Genomic DNA, 19,795 nt, shown 5'->3' on the forward strand with positions numbered 1-19,795 from the left:
AAAGTGAAAGTTGATGCAAAGCGTTTTATTTGACCATATGATTTAGAGTTATCTGCAACCAATTCTTTGAGAGGGCTACTAAAGTTAAAGAAGTTACCTTACGTAAGATCACATTTTGAAATAATAGATCAAAGCAGATGGCAGGTCCAATGTAAATGGTATCTGGTAGGTTCCTGAGTTCAGCTTTATCTTGAGTAGTCCATGGTTCTGACTAGTATTCTCACTGTTTCTATACAGATACACCTCAAGGTCGATAGTTATGTTACACATGCATAACACAAAATGCTCTGAATACAATGTAATGTATTCAGCTCAAAAGAGTTTACTGTTCAATTTTGCTCAAAAATACTGAATATCATGGCAATTTGTGATATTACTGTAAGTTCTGTAACTTTAGTAGAACTCTCAAAGAATTGGTTGCAGACAATTCTAAATCAGATGTTAAGTAATATTGAAAGATTTACTTCAAGTTAGCACACAGTACTCGAGCAAAATTGAACAGTACACTCTTTTCAGCTGAATGCATTACTTTGTACTTTGAGCAATGTGTGCATGTAACTATTAAGCTTGAGGCGCAACTATATAGAAACTGGCTGAGTACTAGTCAGAACAATGATCAACTTAAGATCAAGATGAATTCAGGGAACAAACATTGGAACTTAACCCTCATTGCATCAGAGCAAAACAGAGTTGTGCAAACTATTGAGCTTGAGGTGTGACTCTATAGAAACGACAAGAATACTAGTCAGAACCACGGTCTACTCAAGATAAAGCTCAATTCAGTAACCTTCCACATAGCATTTACATTGCACCTAAAATAATTCTATATCTGAATGCGCGAAGTGTCAGAAATAAGGCAGATGAGCTTGAAGCTCAGGTACGAATGGGTAACCATGAAGTTGTTGGTATAACGGAGACATGGCTGCAGGGAGATCAGACCTGGGATATGAATACTGGTCAGACTACTCAAGATAAAGCTGAATTCAGGAACCTTCCATTACATTGGACCTGCCATTAGCTTTCATTTTCTTTGAAACTGCTAAAGTCCATTAAGTCAAAAAGTGATATTACTTAAGGTAGCTTCTCTAAATTTCATAACTTCCATAACATTGGTTGTAGACAACTCTAAGTTGCACATAATACACTTCAGCTTTAATAGTTTAATATTCACATAATAGTTCCGACTAGTATTCAGGAAGTTTCCATATAGTTCCGCCTCAAGCTTAAAAGTTACGTACATACACATAACACATAATGCTCGGAATAGAAAGTAATGTATTCATCTCAAGAGAGTGTACTGTTCAAATTTGTCAAGAGTACTGTGTTTTAACATGATGTAAAGCATTTTATTTTACTTGCCATATGATTTATAGTCTGCAACCAATATTATGAGAGTGCTACTAATGTTTAAGAGGTTACTTTAAGTAATATCACCATTTGACATAATAGACTTCAGCACTTCCTAAGAAAAGTGAGCTGATGGCAGTTCTAATGTAAAACCTGATTTCAGCTTTATCTTGAGTAGTCAGTGGTTCTGACTAGTATTCTTGCCATTTCTATATAGTTACACAAGCTCAATAGTTTGCACAAGCTCTGTTTTGCTCAGATACAATGAGGGTTAAGTTCCAATGTAAATACTAGGTGGTTGTTCCCTCAAACTTGATCTTGAGTATTCCATCGTTCCAACTAGTATTCAGGAAGTTTCTATATAGTTGCGCCTCAAGCTTAATAGTTACATACACAACCATCACACAAAATACTCAGAGTCCAAAGTAATGCAATCAGTTGAAAAGTGTGTACTGTTCAATTTTGCTCAAGAGTACTGTGTGCTAACGAAGTAAATCTTTCAATTTTATTTAACATCTGATTTAGAGTTGTCTGCAACAAATTCTTTGAGAGTGCTAGTAAAGTTAGTGAAATTAACCAGTTAATTAATAATTAATTATTTCACATTTTGAAATAATAGACTAGCAATTTCAAAGAAAAAAAGCTGATGGTAGGTCCAATGTAAATGCTAAGTGAATTCAGCATTATTTTGAGTAGTACATCTTTCGGATTAGTATTCATGCCGTCTCTATACAGTTACATCTCAATCTGAGTAGTTGTGTGCACATACATAACACAAAATGATCAGAATAGAAAGTAATGTGTTCAGCTCAGAAGAGTATAACTGTTCAATTTTGCTCTAATATATGAGTGTTACGTTGATGTAAAGCATTTTATTTTACTTACCATATGAATTAGAGTTGTCTCCAACCAATTCTTTGAGAGTGCTACTAACGATAGGGAAGCTACCTTCAGTAATATCAACTTTTGACATAATAGACCAGCTTTTTCAAAGAGAGAGAAAGCTAATGGCAGTTCCAATGTAAACGCTATGTGGTAGGTTCCTGAATTCAGCTTTGTCTTGAGTAGTCAATGGTTCTAACTAGAATTCATGCTGTTTCTATACAGCTACATATCAATCTCAATAGCTATGTAGAAACAAAAAATGCTCAGAATAGAAAGTAATGTATTCAGTTGAAATGAGTATGTTCAACGTTGCACAAATGTTAAGTTGATGTAAAGCATTTAACTTTACTTACCGTATGACTTGGAGTTGTCTACAATCAATGTTATGAGAGTGCTACTGAAGTTAAAGACGTTGCCTTAAGTAATATCACTTTTGCATTTTCAAAGAAAAAGAAAGCTAATGGTCGTTCCAATGTTAATGCTATGTGGTAGGTTCCTGAATTCAGCTTTATCTTGAGTAGTCCATGGTTCTGACTAGTATTCTCACTGTTTCTATACAGATACACCTCAAGGTCGATAGTTATGTTACACATGCATAACACAAAATGCTCTGAATACAATGTAATGTATTCAGCTCAAAAGAGTTTACTGTTCAATTTTGCTCAAAAATACTGAATATCATGGCAATTTGTGATATTACTGTAAGTTTTGTAACTTTAGTAGAACTCTCAAAGAATTGGTTGCAGACAATTCTAAATCAGATGTTAAGTAATATTGAAAGATCTACTTCAAGTTAGCACACAGTACTCGAGCAAAATTGAACAGTACACTCTTTTCAGCTGAATGCATTACTTTGTACTTTGAGCAATGTGTGCATGTAACTATTAAGCTTGAGGCGCAACTATATAGAAACTGGCTGAGTACTAGTCAGAACAATGATCAACAAGATCAAGATGAATTCAGGGAACAAACATTGGAACTTAACCCTCATTGCATCAGAGCAAAACAGAGTTGTGCAAACTATTGAGCTTGAGGTGTGACTCTATAGAAACGACAAAAATACTAGTCAGAACCACGGTCTACTCAAGATAAAGCTCAATTCAGTAACCTTCCACATAGCATTTACATTGCACCTAAAATAATTCTATATCTGAATGCGCGAAGTGTCAGAAATAAGGCAGATGAGCTTGAAGCTCAGGTACGAATGGGTAACCATGAAGTTGTTGGTATAACGGAGACATGGCTGCAGGGAGATCAGACCTGGGATATGAATACTGGTCAGACTACTCAAGATAAAGCTGAATTCAGGAACCTTCCATTACATTGGACCTGCCATTAGCTTTCATTTTCTTTGAAACTGCTAAAGTCCATTAAGTCAAAAAGTGATATTACTTAAGGTAGCTTCTCTAAATTTCATAACTTCCATAACATTGGTTGTAGACAACTCTAAGTTGCACATAATACACTTCAGCTTTAATAGTTTAATATTCACATAATAGTTCCGACTAGTATTCAGGAAGTTTCCATATAGTTCCGCCTCAAGCTTAAAAGTTACGTACATACACATAACACATAATGCTCGGAATAGAAAGTAATGTATTCATCTCAAGAGAGTGTACTGTTCAAATTTGTCAAGAGTACTGTGTTTTAACATGATGTAAAGCATTTTATTTTACTTGCCATATGATTTAGAGTTGTCTGCAACCTATTCTTTCAGAGTGCTTCTGAAGTTAGAGAAGTTACCTTAAGTAATATCACCATTTGACATAATAGACTTCAGCACTTCCTAAGAAAAGTGAGCTGATGGCAGTTCCAATGTAAAACCTGATTTCAGCTATATCTTGAGTAGTCAGTGGTTCTGACTAGTATTCTTGCCATTTCTATATAGTTACACAAGCTCAATAGTTTGCACAAGCTCTGTTTTGCTCAGATACAATGAGGGTTAAGTTCCAATGTAAATACTAGGTGGTTGTTCCCTCAAACTTGATCTTGAGTATTCCATCGTTCCAACTAGTATTCAGGAAGTTTCTATATAGTTGCGCCTCAAGCTTAATAGTTACATACACAACCATCACACAAAATACTCAGAGTCCAAAGTAATGCAATCAGTTGAAAAGTGTGTACTGTTCAATTTTGCTCGAGTACTGTGTGCTAACGAAGTAAATCTTTCAATTTTATTTAACATCTGATTTAGAGTTGTCTGCAACAAATTCTTTGAGAGTGCTAGTAAAGTTAGTGAAATTAACCAGTTAATTAATAATTAATTATTTCACATTTTGAAATAATAGACTAGCAATTTCAAAGAAAAAAAAGCTGATGGTAGGTCCAATGTAAATGCTAAGTGAATTCAGCATTATTTTGAGTAGTACATCTTTCGGATTAGTATTCATGCCGTCTCTATACAGTTACATCTCAATCTGAGTAGTTATGTGCACATACATAACACAAAATGATCAGAATAGAAAGTAATGTGTTCAGCTCAGAAGAGTATAACTGTTCAATTTTGCTCTAATATATGAGTGTTACGTTGATGTAAAGCATTTTATTTTACTTACCATATGAATTAGAGTTGTCTCCAACCAATTCTTTGAGAGTGCTACTAACGATAGGGAAGCTACCTTCAGTAATATCAACTTTTGACATAATAGACCAGCTTTTTCAAAGAGAGAGAAAGCTAATGGCAGTTCCAGTGTAAACGCTATGTGGTAGGTTCCTGAATTCAGCTTTGTCTTGAGTAGTCAATGGTTCTAACTAGAATTCATGCTGTTTCTATACAGCTACATATCAATCTCAATAGCTATGTAGAAACAAAAAATGCTCAGAATAGAAAGTAATGTATTCAGTTGAAATGAGTATGTTCAACGTTGCACAAATGTTAAGTTGATGTAAAGCATTTAACTTTACTTACCGTATGACTTGGAGTTGTCTACAATCAATGTTATGAGAGTGCTACTGAAGTTAAAGACGTTGCCTTAAGTAATATCACTTTTGCATTTTCAAAGAAAAAGAAAGCTAATGGTCGTTCCAATGTTAATGCTATGTGGTAGGTTCCTGAATTCAGCTTTGATTAGTCCATGGTTCTGACTAGTATTCATGCGGTCTCTACACAGTTACATATCAATCTGAGTAGTTATGTATGCATTCGTAACACAACTGCTCAGAATACAAAGTAATGTATTCAGCTCGAAAGAGTATAACCGTTCAACTTTGCTCAAAGTGAAAGTTGATGCAAAGCGTTTTATTTGACCATATGATTTAGAGTTATCTGCAACCAATTCTTTGAGAGGGCTACTAAAGTTAAAGAAGTTACCTTACGTAAGATCACATTTTGAAATAATAGATCAAAGCAGATGGCAGGTCCAATGTAAATGGTATCTGGTAGGTTCCTGAGTTCAGCTTTATCTTGAGTAGTCCATGGTTCTGACTAGTATTCTCACTGTTTCTATACAGATACACCTCAAGGTCGATAGTTATGTTACACATGCATAACACAAAATGCTCTGAATACAATGTAATGTATTCAGCTCAAAAGAGTTTACTGTTCAATTTTGCTCAAAAATACTGAATATCATGGCAATTTGTGATATTACTGTAAGTTCTGTAACTTTAGTAGAACTCTCAAAGAATTGGTTGCAGACAATTCTAAATCAGATGTTAAGTAATATTGAAAGATTTACTTCAAGTTAGCACACAGTACTCGAGCAAAATTGAACAGTACACTCTTTTCAGCTGAATGCATTACTTTGTACTTTGAGCAATGTGTGCATGTAACTATTAAGCTTGAGGCGCAACTATATAGAAACTGGCTGAGTACTAGTCAGAACAATGATCAACTTAAGATCAAGATGAATTCAGGGAACAAACATTGGAACTTAACCCTCAATGCATCAGAGCAAAACAGAGTTGTGCAAACTATTGAGCTTGAGGTGTGACTCTATAGAAACGACAAGAATACTAGTCAGAACCACGGTCTACTCAAGATAAAGCTCAATTCAGTAACCTTCCACATAGCATTTACATTGCACCTAAAATAATTCTATATCTGAATGCGCGAAGTGTCAGAAATAAGGCAGATGAGCTTGAAGCTCAGGTACGAATGGGTAACCATGAAGTTGTTGGTATAACGGAGACATGGCTGCAGGGAGATCAGACCTGGGATATGAATACTGGTCAGACTACTCAAGATAAAGCTGAATTCAGGAACCTTCCATTACATTGGACCTGCCATTAGCTTTCATTTTCTTTGAAACTGCTAAAGTCCATTAAGTCAAAAAGTGATATTACTTAAGGTAGCTTCTCTAAATTTCATAACTTCCATAACATTGGTTGTAGACAACTCTAAGTTGCACATAATACACTTCAGCTTTAATAGTTTAATATTCACATAATAGTTCCGACTAGTATTCAGGAAGTTTCCATATAGTTCCGCCTCAAGCTTAAAAGTTACGTACATACACATAACACATAATGCTCGGAATAGAAAGTAATGTATTCATCTCAAGAGAGTGTACTGTTCAAATTTGTCAAGAGTACTGTGTTTTAACATGATGTAAAGCATTTTATTTTACTTGCCATATGATTTATAGTCTGCAACCAATATTATGAGAGTGCTACTAATGTTTAAGAGGTTACTTTAAGTAATATCACCATTTGACATAATAGACTTCAGCACTTCCTAAGAAAAGTGAGCTGATGGCAGTTCTAATGTAAAACCTGATTTCAGCTTTATCTTGAGTAGTCAGTGGTTCTGACTAGTATTCTTGCCATTTCTATATAGTTACACAAGCTCAATAGTTTGCACAAGCTCTGTTTTGCTCAGATACAATGAGGGTTAAGTTCCAATGTAAATACTAGGTGGTTGTTCCCTCAAACTTGATCTTGAGTATTCCATCGTTCCAACTAGTATTCAGGAAGTTTCTATATAGTTGCGCCTCAAGCTTAATGGTTACATACACAACCATCACACAAAATACTCAGAGTCCAAAGTAATGCATTCAGTTGAAAAGTGTGTACTGTTCAATTTTGCTCAAGAGTACTGTGTGCTAACGAAGTAAATCTTTCAATTTTACTTAACATCTGATTTAGAGTTGTCTGCAACAAATTCTTTGAGAGTGCTAGTAAAGTTAGTGAAATTAACCAGTTAATTAATAATTAATTATTTCACATTTTGAAATAATAGACTAGCAATTTCAAAGAAAAAAAAGCTGATGGTAGGTCCAATGTAAATGCTAAGTGAATTCAGCATTATTTTGAGTAGTACATCTTTCGGATTAGTATTCATGCCGTCTCTATACAGTTACATCTCAATCTGAGTAGTTGTGTGCACATACATAACACAAAATGATCAGAATAGAAAGTAATGTGTTCAGCTCAGAAGAGTATAACTGTTCAATTTTGCTCTAATGTATGAGTGTTACGTTGATGTAAAGCATTTTATTTTACTTACCATATGAATTAGAGTTGTCTCCAACCAATTCTTTGAGAGTGCTACTAACGATAGGGAAGCTACCTTCAGTAATATCAACTTTTGACATAATAGACCAGCTTTTTCAAAGAGAGAGAAAGCTAATGGCAGTTCCAGTGTAAACGCTATGTGGTAGGTTCCTGAATTCAGCTTTGTCTTGAGTAGTCAATGGTTCTAACTAGAATTCATGCTGTTTCTATACAGCTACATATCAATCTCAATAGCTATGTAGAAACAAAAAATGCTCAGAATAGAAAGTAATGTATTCAGTTGAAATGAGTATGTTCAACGTTGCACAAATGTTAAGTTGATGTAAAGCATTTAACTTTACTTACCGTATGACTTGGAGTTGTCTACAATCAATGTTATGAGAGTGCTACTGAAGTTAAAGACGTTGCCTTAAGTAATATCACTTTTGCATTTTCAAAGAAAAAGAAAGCTAATGGTCGTTCCAATGTTAATGCTATGTGGTAGGTTCCTGAATTCAGCTTTGATTAGTCCATGGTTCTGACTAGTATTCATGCGGTCTCTACACAGTTACATATCAATCTGAGTAGTTATGTATGCATTCGTAACACAACTGCTCAGAATACAAAGTAATGTATTCAGCTCGAAAGAGTATAACCGTTCAACTTTGCTCAAAGTGAAAGTTGATGCAAAGCGTTTTATTTGACCATATGATTTAGAGTTATCTGCAACCAATTCTTTGAGAGGGCTACTAAAGTTAAAGAAGTTACCTTACGTAAGATCACATTTTGAAATAATAGATCAAAGCAGATGGCAGGTCCAATGTAAATGGTATCTGGTAGGTTCCTGAGTTCAGCTTTATCTTGAGTAGTCCATGGTTCTGACTAGTATTCTCACTGTTTCTATACAGATACACCTCAAGGTCGATAGTTATGTTACACATGCATAACACAAAATGCTCTGAATACAATGTAATGTATTCAGCTCAAAAGAGTTTACTGTTCAATTTTGCTCAAAAATACTGAATATCATGGCAATTTGTGATATTACTGTAAGTTCTGTAACTTTAGTAGAACTCTCAAAGAATTGGTTGCAGACAATTCTAAATCAGATGTTAAGTAATATTGAAAGATTTACTTCAAGTTAGCACACAGTACTCGAGCAAAATTGAACAGTACACTCTTTTCAGCTGAATGCATTACTTTGTACTTTGAGCAATGTGTGCATGTAACTATTAAGCTTGAGGCGCAACTATATAGAAACTGGCTGAGTACTAGTCAGAACAATGATCAACTTAAGATCAAGATGAATTCAGGGAACAAACATTGGAACTTAACCCTCATTGCATCAGAGCAAAACAGAGTTGTGCAAACTATTGAGCTTGAGGTGTGACTCTATAGAAACGACAAGAATACTAGTCAGAACCACGGTCTACTCAAGATAAAGCTCAATTCAGTAACCTTCCACATAGCATTTACATTGCACCTAAAATAATTCTATATCTGAATGCGCGAAGTGTCAGAAATAAGGCAGATGAGCTTGAAGCTCAGGTACGAATGGGTAACCATGAAGTTGTTGGTATAACGGAGACATGGCTGCAGGGAGATCAGACCTGGGATATGAATACTGGTCAGACTACTCAAGATAAAGCTGAATTCAGGAACCTTCCATTACATTGGACCTGCCATTAGCTTTCATTTTCTTTGAAACTGCTAAAGTCCATTAAGTCAAAAAGTGATATTACTTAAGGTAGCTTCTCTAAATTTCATAACTTCCATAACATTGGTTGTAGACAACTCTAAGTTGCACATAATACACTTCAGCTTTAATAGTTTAATATTCACATAATAGTTCCGACTAGTATTCAGGAAGTTTCCATATAGTTCCGCCTCAAGCTTAAAAGTTACGTACATACACATAACACATAATGCTCGGAATAGAAAGTAATGTATTCATCTCAAGAGAGTGTACTGTTCAAATTTGTCAAGAGTACTGTGTTTTAACATGATGTAAAGCATTTTATTTTACTTGCCATATGATTTATAGTCTGCAACCAATATTATGAGAGTGCTACTAATGTTTAAGAGGTTACTTTAAGTAATATCACCATTTGACATAATAGACTTCAGCACTTCCTAAGAAAAGTGAGCTGATGGCAGTTCTAATGTAAAACCTGATTTCAGCTTTATCTTGAGTAGTCAGTGGTTCTGACTAGTATTCTTGCCATTTCTATATAGTTACACAAGCTCAATAGTTTGCACAAGCTCTGTTTTGCTCAGATACAATGAGGGTTAAGTTCCAATGTAAATACTAGGTGGTTGTTCCCTCAAACTTGATCTTGAGTATTCCATCGTTCCAACTAGTATTCAGGAAGTTTCTATATAGTTGCGCCTCAAGCTTAATGGTTACATACACAACCATCACACAAAATACTCAGAGTCCAAAGTAATGCATTCAGTTGAAAAGTGTGTACTGTTCAATTTTGCTCAAGAGTACTGTGTGCTAACGAAGTAAATCTTTCAATTTTACTTAACATCTGATTTAGAGTTGTCTGCAACAAATTCTTTGAGAGTGCTAGTAAAGTTAGTGAAATTAACCAGTTAATTAATAATTAATTATTTCACATTTTGAAATAATAGACTAGCAATTTCAAAGAAAAAAAAGCTGATGGTAGGTCCAATGTAAATGCTAAGTGAATTCAGCATTATTTTGAGTAGTACATCTTTCGGATTAGTATTCATGCCGTCTCTATACAGTTACATCTCAATCTGAGTAGTTGTGTGCACATACATAACACAAAATGATCAGAATAGAAAGTAATGTGTTCAGCTCAGAAGAGTATAACTGTTCAATTTTGCTCTAATGTATGAGTGTTACGTTGATGTAAAGCATTTTATTTTACTTACCATATGAATTAGAGTTGTCTCCAACCAATTCTTTGAGAGTGCTACTAACGATAGGGAAGCTACCTTCAGTAATATCAACTTTTGACATAATAGACCAGCTTTTTCAAAGAGAGAGAAAGCTAATGGCAGTTCCAGTGTAAACGCTATGTGGTAGGTTCCTGAATTCAGCTTTGTCTTGAGTAGTCAATGGTTCTAACTAGAATTCATGCTGTTTCTATACAGCTACATATCAATCTCAATAGCTATGTAGAAACAAAAAATGCTCAGAATAGAAAGTAATGTATTCAGTTGAAATGAGTATGTTCAACGTTGCACAAATGTTAAGTTGATGTAAAGCATTTAACTTTACTTACCGTATGACTTGGAGTTGTCTACAATGAGAGTGCTACTGAAGTTAAAGACGTTGCCTTAAGTAATATCACTTTTGCATTTTCAAAGAAAAAGAAAGCTAATGGTCGTTCCAATGTTAATGCTATGTGGTAGGTTCCTGAATTCAGCTTTGATTAGTCCATGGTTCTGACTAGTATTCATGCGGTCTCTACACAGTTACATATCAATCTGAGTAGTTATGTATGCATTCGTAACACAACTGCTCAGAATACAAAGTAATGTATTCAGCTCGAAAGAGTATAACCGTTCAACTTTGCTCAAAGTGAAAGTTGATGCAAAGCGTTTTATTTGACCATATGATTTAGAGTTATCTGCAACCAATTCTTTGAGAGGGCTACTAAAGTTAAAGAAGTTACCTTACGTAAGATCACATTTTGAAATAATAGATCAAAGCAGATGGCAGGTCCAATGTAAATGGTATCTGGTAGGTTCCTGAGTTCAGCTTTATCTTGAGTAGTCCATGGTTCTGACTAGTATTCTCACTGTTTCTATACAGATACACCTCAAGGTCGATAGTTATGTTACACATGCATAACACAAAATGCTCTGAATACAATGTAATGTATTCAGCTCAAAAGAGTTTACTGTTCAATTTTGCTCAAAAATACTGAATATCATGGCAATTTGTGATATTACTGTAAGTTCTGTAACTTTAGTAGAACTCTCAAAGAATTGGTTGCAGACAATTCTAAATCAGATGTTAAGTAATATTGAAAGATTTACTTCAAGTTAGCACACAGTACTCGAGCAAAATTGAACAGTACACTCTTTTCAGCTGAATGCATTACTTTGTACTTTGAGCAATGTGTGCATGTAACTATTAAGCTTGAGGCGCAACTATATAGAAACTGGCTGAGTACTAGTCAGAACAATGATCAACTTAAGATCAAGATGAATTCAGGGAACAAACATTGGAACTTAACCCTCATTGCATCAGAGCAAAACAGAGTTGTGCAAACTATTGAGCTTGAGGTGTGACTCTATAGAAACGACAAGAATACTAGTCAGAACCACGGTCTACTCAAGATAAAGCTCAATTCAGTAACCTTCCACATAGCATTTACATTGCACCTAAAATAATTCTATATCTGAATGCGCGAAGTGTCAGAAATAAGGCAGATGAGCTTGAAGCTCAGGTACGAATGGGTAACCATGAAGTTGTTGGTATAACGGAGACATGGCTGCAGGGAGATCAGACCTGGGATATGAATACTGGTCAGACTACTCAAGATAAAGCTGAATTCAGGAACCTTCCATTACATTGGACCTGCCATTAGCTTTCATTTTCTTTGAAACTGCTAAAGTCCATTAAGTCAAAAAGTGATATTACTTAAGGTAGCTTCTCTAAATTTCATAACTTCCATAACATTGGTTGTAGACAACTCTAAGTTGCACATAATACACTTCAGCTTTAATAGTTTAATATTCACATAATAGTTCCGACTAGTATTCAGGAAGTTTCCATATAGTTCCGCCTCAAGCTTAAAAGTTACGTACATACACATAACACATAATGCTCGGAATAGAAAGTAATGTATTCATCTCAAGAGAGTGTACTGTTCAAATTTGTCAAGAGTACTGTGTTTTAACATGATGTAAAGCATTTTATTTTACTTGCCATATGATTTATAGTCTGCAACCAATATTATGAGAGTGCTACTAATGTTTAAGAGGTTACTTTAAGTAATATCACCATTTGACATAATAGACTTCAGCACTTCCTAAGAAAAGTGAGCTGATGGCAGTTCTAATGTAAAACCTGATTTCAGCTTTATCTTGAGTAGTCAGTGGTTCTGACTAGTATTCTTGCCATTTCTATATAGTTACACAAGCTCAATAGTTTGCACAAGCTCTGTTTTGCTCAGATACAATGAGGGTTAAGTTCCAATGTAAATACTAGGTGGTTGTTCCCTCAAACTTGATCTTGAGTATTCCATCGTTCCAACTAGTATTCAGGAAGTTTCTATATAGTTGCGCCTCAAGCTTAATGGTTACATACACAACCATCACACAAAATACTCAGAGTCCAAAGTAATGCATTCAGTTGAAAAGTGTGTACTGTTCAATTTTGCTCAAGAGTACTGTGTGCTAACGAAGTAAATCTTTCAATTTTACTTAACATCTGATTTAGAGTTGTCTGCAACAAATTCTTTGAGAGTGCTAGTAAAGTTAGTGAAATTAACCAGTTAATTAATAATTAATTATTTCACATTTTGAAATAATAGACTAGCAATTTCAAAGAAAAAAAAGCTGATGGTAGGTCCAATGTAAATGCTAAGTGAATTCAGCATTATTTTGAGTAGTACATCTTTCGGATTAGTATTCATGCCGTCTCTATACAGTTACATCTCAATCTGAGTAGTTGTGTGCACATACATAACACAAAATGATCAGAATAGAAAGTAATGTGTTCAGCTCAGAAGAGTATAACTGTTCAATTTTGCTCTAATGTATGAGTGTTACGTTGATGTAAAGCATTTTATTTTACTTACCATATGAATTAGAGTTGTCTCCAACCAATTCTTTGAGAGTGCTACTAACGATAGGGAAGCTACCTTCAGTAATATCAACTTTTGACATAATAGACCAGCTTTTTCAAAGAGAGAGAAAGCTAATGGCAGTTCCAGTGTAAACGCTATGTGGTAGGTTCCTGAATTCAGCTTTGTCTTGAGTAGTCAATGGTTCTAACTAGAATTCATGCTGTTTCTATACAGCTACATATCAATCTCAATAGCTATGTAGAAACAAAAAATGCTCAGAATAGAAAGTAATGTATTCAGTTGAAATGAGTATGTTCAACGTTGCACAAATGTTAAGTTGATGTAAAGCATTTAACTTTACTTACCGTATGACTTGGAGTTGTCTACAATCAATGTTATGAGAGTGCTACTGAAGTTAAAGACGTTGCCTTAAGTAATATCACTTTTGCATTTTCAAAGAAAAAGAAAGCTAATGGTCGTTCCAATGTTAATGCTATGTGGTAGGTTCCTGAATTCAGCTTTGATTAGTCCATGGTTCTGACTAGTATTCATGCGGTCTCTACACAGTTACATATCAATCTGAGTAGTTATGTATGCATTCGTAACACAACTGCTCAGAATACAAAGTAATGTATTCAGCTCGAAAGAGTATAACCGTTCAACTTTGCTCAAAGTGAAAGTTGATGCAAAGCGTTTTATTTGACCATATGATTTAGAGTTATCTGCAACCAATTCTTTGAGAGGGCTACTAAAGTTAAAGAAGTTACCTTACGTAAGATCACATTTTGAAATAATAGATCAAAGCAGATGGCAGGTCCAATGTAAATGGTATCTGGTAGGTTCCTGAGTTCAGCTTTATCTTGAGTAGTCCATGGTTCTGACTAGTATTCTCACTGTTTCTATACAGATACACCTCAAGGTCGATAGTTATGTTACACATGCATAACACAAAATGCTCTGAATACAATGTAATGTATTCAGCTCAAAAGAGTTTACTGTTCAATTTTGCTCAAAAATACTGAATATCATGGCAATTTGTGATATTACTGTAAGTTCTGTAACTTTAGTAGAACTCTCAAAGAATTGGTTGCAGACAATTCTAAATCAGATGTTAAGTAATATTGAAAGATTTACTTCAAGTTAGCACACAGTACTCGAGCAAAATTGAACAGTACACTCTTTTCAGCTGAATGCATTACTTTGTACTTTGAGCAATGTGTGCATGTAACTATTAAGCTTGAGGCGCAACTATATAGAAACTGGCTGAGTACTAGTCAGAACAATGATCAACTTAAGATCAAGATGAATTCAGGGAACAAACATTGGAACTTAACCCTCATTGCATCAGAGCAAAACAGAGTTGTGCAAACTATTGAGCTTGAGGTGTGACTCTATAGAAACGACAAGAATACTAGTCAGAACCACGGTCTACTCAAGATAAAGCTCAATTCAGTAACCTTCCACATAGCATTTACATTGCACCTAAAATAATTCTATATCTGAATGCGCGAAGTGTCAGAAATAAGGCAGATGAGCTTGAAGCTCAGGTACGAATGGGTAACCATGAAGTTGTTGGTATAACGGAGACATGGCTGCAGGGAGATCAGACCTGGGATATGAATACTGGTCAGACTACTCAAGATAAAGCTGAATTCAGGAACCTTCCATTACATTGGACCTGCCATTAGCTTTCATTTTCTTTGAAACTGCTAAAGTCCATTAAGTCAAAAAGTGATATTACTTAAGGTAGCTTCTCTAAATTTCATAACTTCCATAACATTGGTTGTAGACAACTCTAAGTTGCACATAATACACTTCAGCTTTAATAGTTTAATATTCACATAATAGTTCCGACTAGTATTCAGGAAGTTTCCATATAGTTCCGCCTCAAGCTTAAAAGTTACGTACATACACATAACACATAATGCTCGGAATAGAAAGTAATGTATTCATCTCAAGAGAGTGTACTGTTCAAATTTGTCAAGAGTACTGTGTTTTAACATGATGTAAAGCATTTTATTTTACTTGCCATATGATTTATAGTCTGCAACCAATATTATGAGAGTGCTACTAATGTTTAAGAGGTTACTTTAAGTAATATCACCATTTGACATAATAGACTTCAGCACTTCCTAAGAAAAGTGAGCTGATGGCAGTTCCAATGTAAAACCTGATTTCAGCTATATCTTGAGTAGTCAGTGGTTCTGACTAGTATTCTTGCCATTTCTATATAGTTACACAAGCTCAATAGTTTGCACAAGCTCTGTTTTGCTCAGATACAATGAGGGTTAAGTTCCAATGTAAATACTAGGTGGTTGTTCCCTCAAACTTGATCTTGAGTATTCCATCGTTCCAACTAGTATTCAGGAAGTTTCTATATAGTTGCGCCTCAAGCTTAATGGTTACATACACAACCATCACACAAAATACTCAGAGTCCAAAGTAATGCATTCAGTTGAAAAGTGTGTACTGTTCAATTTTGCTCAAGAGTACTGTGTGCTAACGAAGTAAATCTTTCAATTTTACTTAACATCTGATTTAGAGTTGTCTGCAACAAATTCTTTGAGAGTGCTAGTAAAGTTAGTGAAATTAACCAGTTAATTAATAATTAATTATTTCACATTTTGAAATAATAGACTAGCAATTTCAAAGAAAAAAAAGCTGATGGTAGGTCCAATGTAAATGCTAAGTGAATTCAGCATTATTTTGAGTAGTACATCTTTCGGATTAGTATTCATGCCGTCTCTATACAGTTACATCTCAATCTGAGTAGTTGTGTGCACATACATAACACAAAATGATCAGAATAGAAAGTAATGTGTTCAGCTCAGAAGAGTATAACTGTTCAATTTTGCTCTAATGTATGAGTGTTACGTTGATGTAAAGCATTTTATTTTACTTACCATATGAATTAGAGTTGTCTCCAACCAATTCTTTGAGAGTGCTACTAACGATAGGGAAGCTACCTTCAGTAATATCAACTTTTGACATAATAGACCAGCTTTTTCAAAGAGAGAGAAAGCTAATGGCAGTTCCAGTGTAAACGCTATGTGGTAGGTTCCTGAATTCAGCTTTGTCTTGAGTAGTCAATGGTTCTAACTAGAATTCATGCTGTTTCTATACAGCTACATATCAATCTCAATAGCTATGTAGAAACAAAAAATGCTCAGAATAGAAAGTAATGTATTCAGTTGAAATGAGTATGTTCAACGTTGCACAAATGTTAAGTTGATGTAAAGCATTTAACTTTACTTACCGTATGACTTGGAGTTGTCTACAATCAATGTTATGAGAGTGCTACTGAAGTTAAAGACGTTGCCTTAAGTAATATCACTTTTGCATTTTCAAAGAAAAAGAAAGCTAATGGTCGTTCCAATGTTAATGCTATGTGGTAGGTTCCTGAATTCAGCTTTGATTAGTCCATGGTTCTGACTAGTATTCATGCGGTCTCTACACAGTTACATATCAATCTGAGTAGTTATGTATGCATTCGTAACACAACTGCTCAGAATACAAAGTAATGTATTCAGCTCGAAAGAGTATAACCGTTCAACTTTGCTCAAAGTGAAAGTTGATGCAAAGCGTTTTATTTGACCATATGATTTAGAGTTATCTGCAACCAATTCTTTGAGAGGGCTACTAAAGTTAAAGAAGTTACCTTACGTAAGATCACATTTTGAAATAATAGATCAAAGCAGATGGCAGGTCCAATGTAAATGGTATCTGGTAGGTTCCTGAGTTCAGCTTTATCTTGAGTAGTCCATGGTTCTGACTAGTATTCTCACTGTTTCTATACAGATACACCTCAAGGTCGATAGTTATGTTACACATGCATAACACAAAATGCTCTGAATACAATGTAATGTATTCAGCTCAAAAGAGTTTACTGTTCAATTTTGCTCAAAAATACTGAATATCATGGCAATTTGTGATATTACTGTAAGTTCTGTAACTTTAGTAGAACTCTCAAAGAATTGGTTGCAGACAATTCTAAATCAGATGTTAAGTAATATTGAAAGATTTACTTCAAGTTAGCACACAGTACTCGAGCAAAATTGAACAGTACACTCTTTTCAGCTGAATGCATTACTTTGTACTTTGAGCAATGTGTGCATGTAACTATTAAGCTTGAGGCGCAACTATATAGAAACTGGCTGAGTACTAGTCAGAACAATGATCAACTTAAGATCAAGATGAATTCAGGGAACAAACATTGGAACTTAACCCTCAATGCATCAGAGCAAAACAGAGTTGTGCAAACTATTGAGCTTGAGGTGTGACTCTATAGAAACGACAAGAATACTAGTCAGAACCACGGTCTACTCAAGATAAAGCTCAATTCAGTAACCTTCCACATAGCATTTACATTGCACCTAAAATAATTCTATATCTGAATGCGCGAAGTGTCAGAAATAAGGCAGATGAGCTTGAAGCTCAGGTACGAATGGGTAACCATGAAGTTGTTGGTATAACGGAGACATGGCTGCAGGGAGATCAGACCTGGGATATGAATACTGGTCAGACTACTCAAGATAAAGCTGAATTCAGGAACCTTCCATTACATTGGACCTGCCATTAGCTTTCATTTTCTTTGAAACTGCTAAAGTCCATTAAGTCAAAAAGTGATATTACTTAAGGTAGCTTCTCTAAATTTCATAACTTCCATAACATTGGTTGTAGACAACTCTAAGTTGCACATAATACACTTCAGCTTTAATAGTTTAATATTCACATAATAGTTCCGACTAGTATTCAGGAAGTTTCCATATAGTTCCGCCTCAAGCTTAAAAGTTACGTACATACACATAACACATAATGCTCGGAATAGAAAGTAATGTATTCATCTCAAGAGAGTGTACTGTTCAAATTTGTCAAGAGTACTGTGTTTTAACATGATGTAAAGCATTTTATTTTACTTGCCATATGATTTATAGTCTGCAACCAATATTATGAGAGTGCTACTAATGTTTAAGAGGTTACTTTAAGTAATATCACCATTTGACATAATAGACTTCAGCACTTCCTAAGAAAAGTGAGCTGATGGCAGTTCTAATGTAAAACCTGATTTCAGCTTTATCTTGAGTAGTCAGTGGTTCTGACTAGTATTCTTGCCATTTCTATATAGTTACACAAGCTCAATAGTTTGCACAAGCTCTGTTTTGCTCAGATACAATGAGGGTTAAGTTCCAATGTAAATACTAGGTGGTTGTTCCCTCAAACTTGATCTTGAGTATTCCATCGTTCCAACTAGTATTCAGGAAGTTTCTATATAGTTGCGCCTCAAGCTTAATGGTTACATACACAACCATCACACAAAATACTCAGAGTCCAAAGTAATGCATTCAGTTGAAAAGTGTGTACTGTTCAATTTTGCTCAAGAGTACTGTGTGCTAACGAAGTAAATCTTTCAATTTTACTTAACATCTGATTTAGAGTTGTCTGCAACAAATTCTTTGAGAGTGCTAGTAAAGTTAGTGAAATTAACCAGTTAATTAATAATTAATTATTTCACATTTTGAAATAATAGACTAGCAATTTCAAAGAAAAAAAAGCTGATGGTAGGTCCAATGTAAATGCTAAGTGAATTCAGCATTATTTTGAGTAGTACATCTTTCGGATTAGTATTCATGCCGTCTCTATACAGTTACATCTCAATCTGAGTAGTTGTGTGCACATACATAACACAAAATGATCAGAATAGAAAGTAATGTGTTCAGCTCAGAAGAGTATAACTGTTCAATTTTGCTCTAATGTATGAGTGTTACGTTGATGTAAAGCATTTTATTTTACTTACCATATGAATTAGAGTTGTCTCCAACCAATTCTTTCAGAGTGCTACTAACGATACGGAAGCTACCTTCAGTAATATCAACTTTTGACATAATAGACCAGCTTTTTCAAAGAGAGAGAAAGCTAATGGCAGTTCCAGTGTAAACGCTATGTGGTAGGTTCCTGAATTCAGCTTTGTCTTGAGTAGTCAATGGTTCTAACTAGAATTCATGCTGTTTCTATACAGCTACATATCAATCTCAATAGCTATGTAGAAACAAAAAATGCTCAGAATAGAAAGTAATGTATTCAGTTGAAATGAGTATGTTCAACGTTGCACAAATGTTAAGTTGATGTAAAGCATTTAACTTTACTTACCGTATGACTTGGAGTTGTCTACAATCAATGTTATGAGAGTGCTACTGAAGTTAAAGACGTTGCCTTAAGTAATATCACTTTTGCATTTTCAAAGAAAAAGAAAGCTAATGGTCGTTCCAATGTTAATGCTATGTGGTAGGTTCCTGAATTCAGCTTTGATTAGTCCATGGTTCTGACTAGTATTCATGCGGTCTCTACACAGTTACATA

The sequence above is a fragment of the Hypanus sabinus genome, chromosome 1 (genome assembly GCF_030144855.1).
Source record: "Hypanus sabinus isolate sHypSab1 chromosome 1, sHypSab1.hap1, whole genome shotgun sequence".
Taxonomy (NCBI): Eukaryota; Metazoa; Chordata; class Chondrichthyes; order Myliobatiformes; family Dasyatidae; genus Hypanus; species Hypanus sabinus.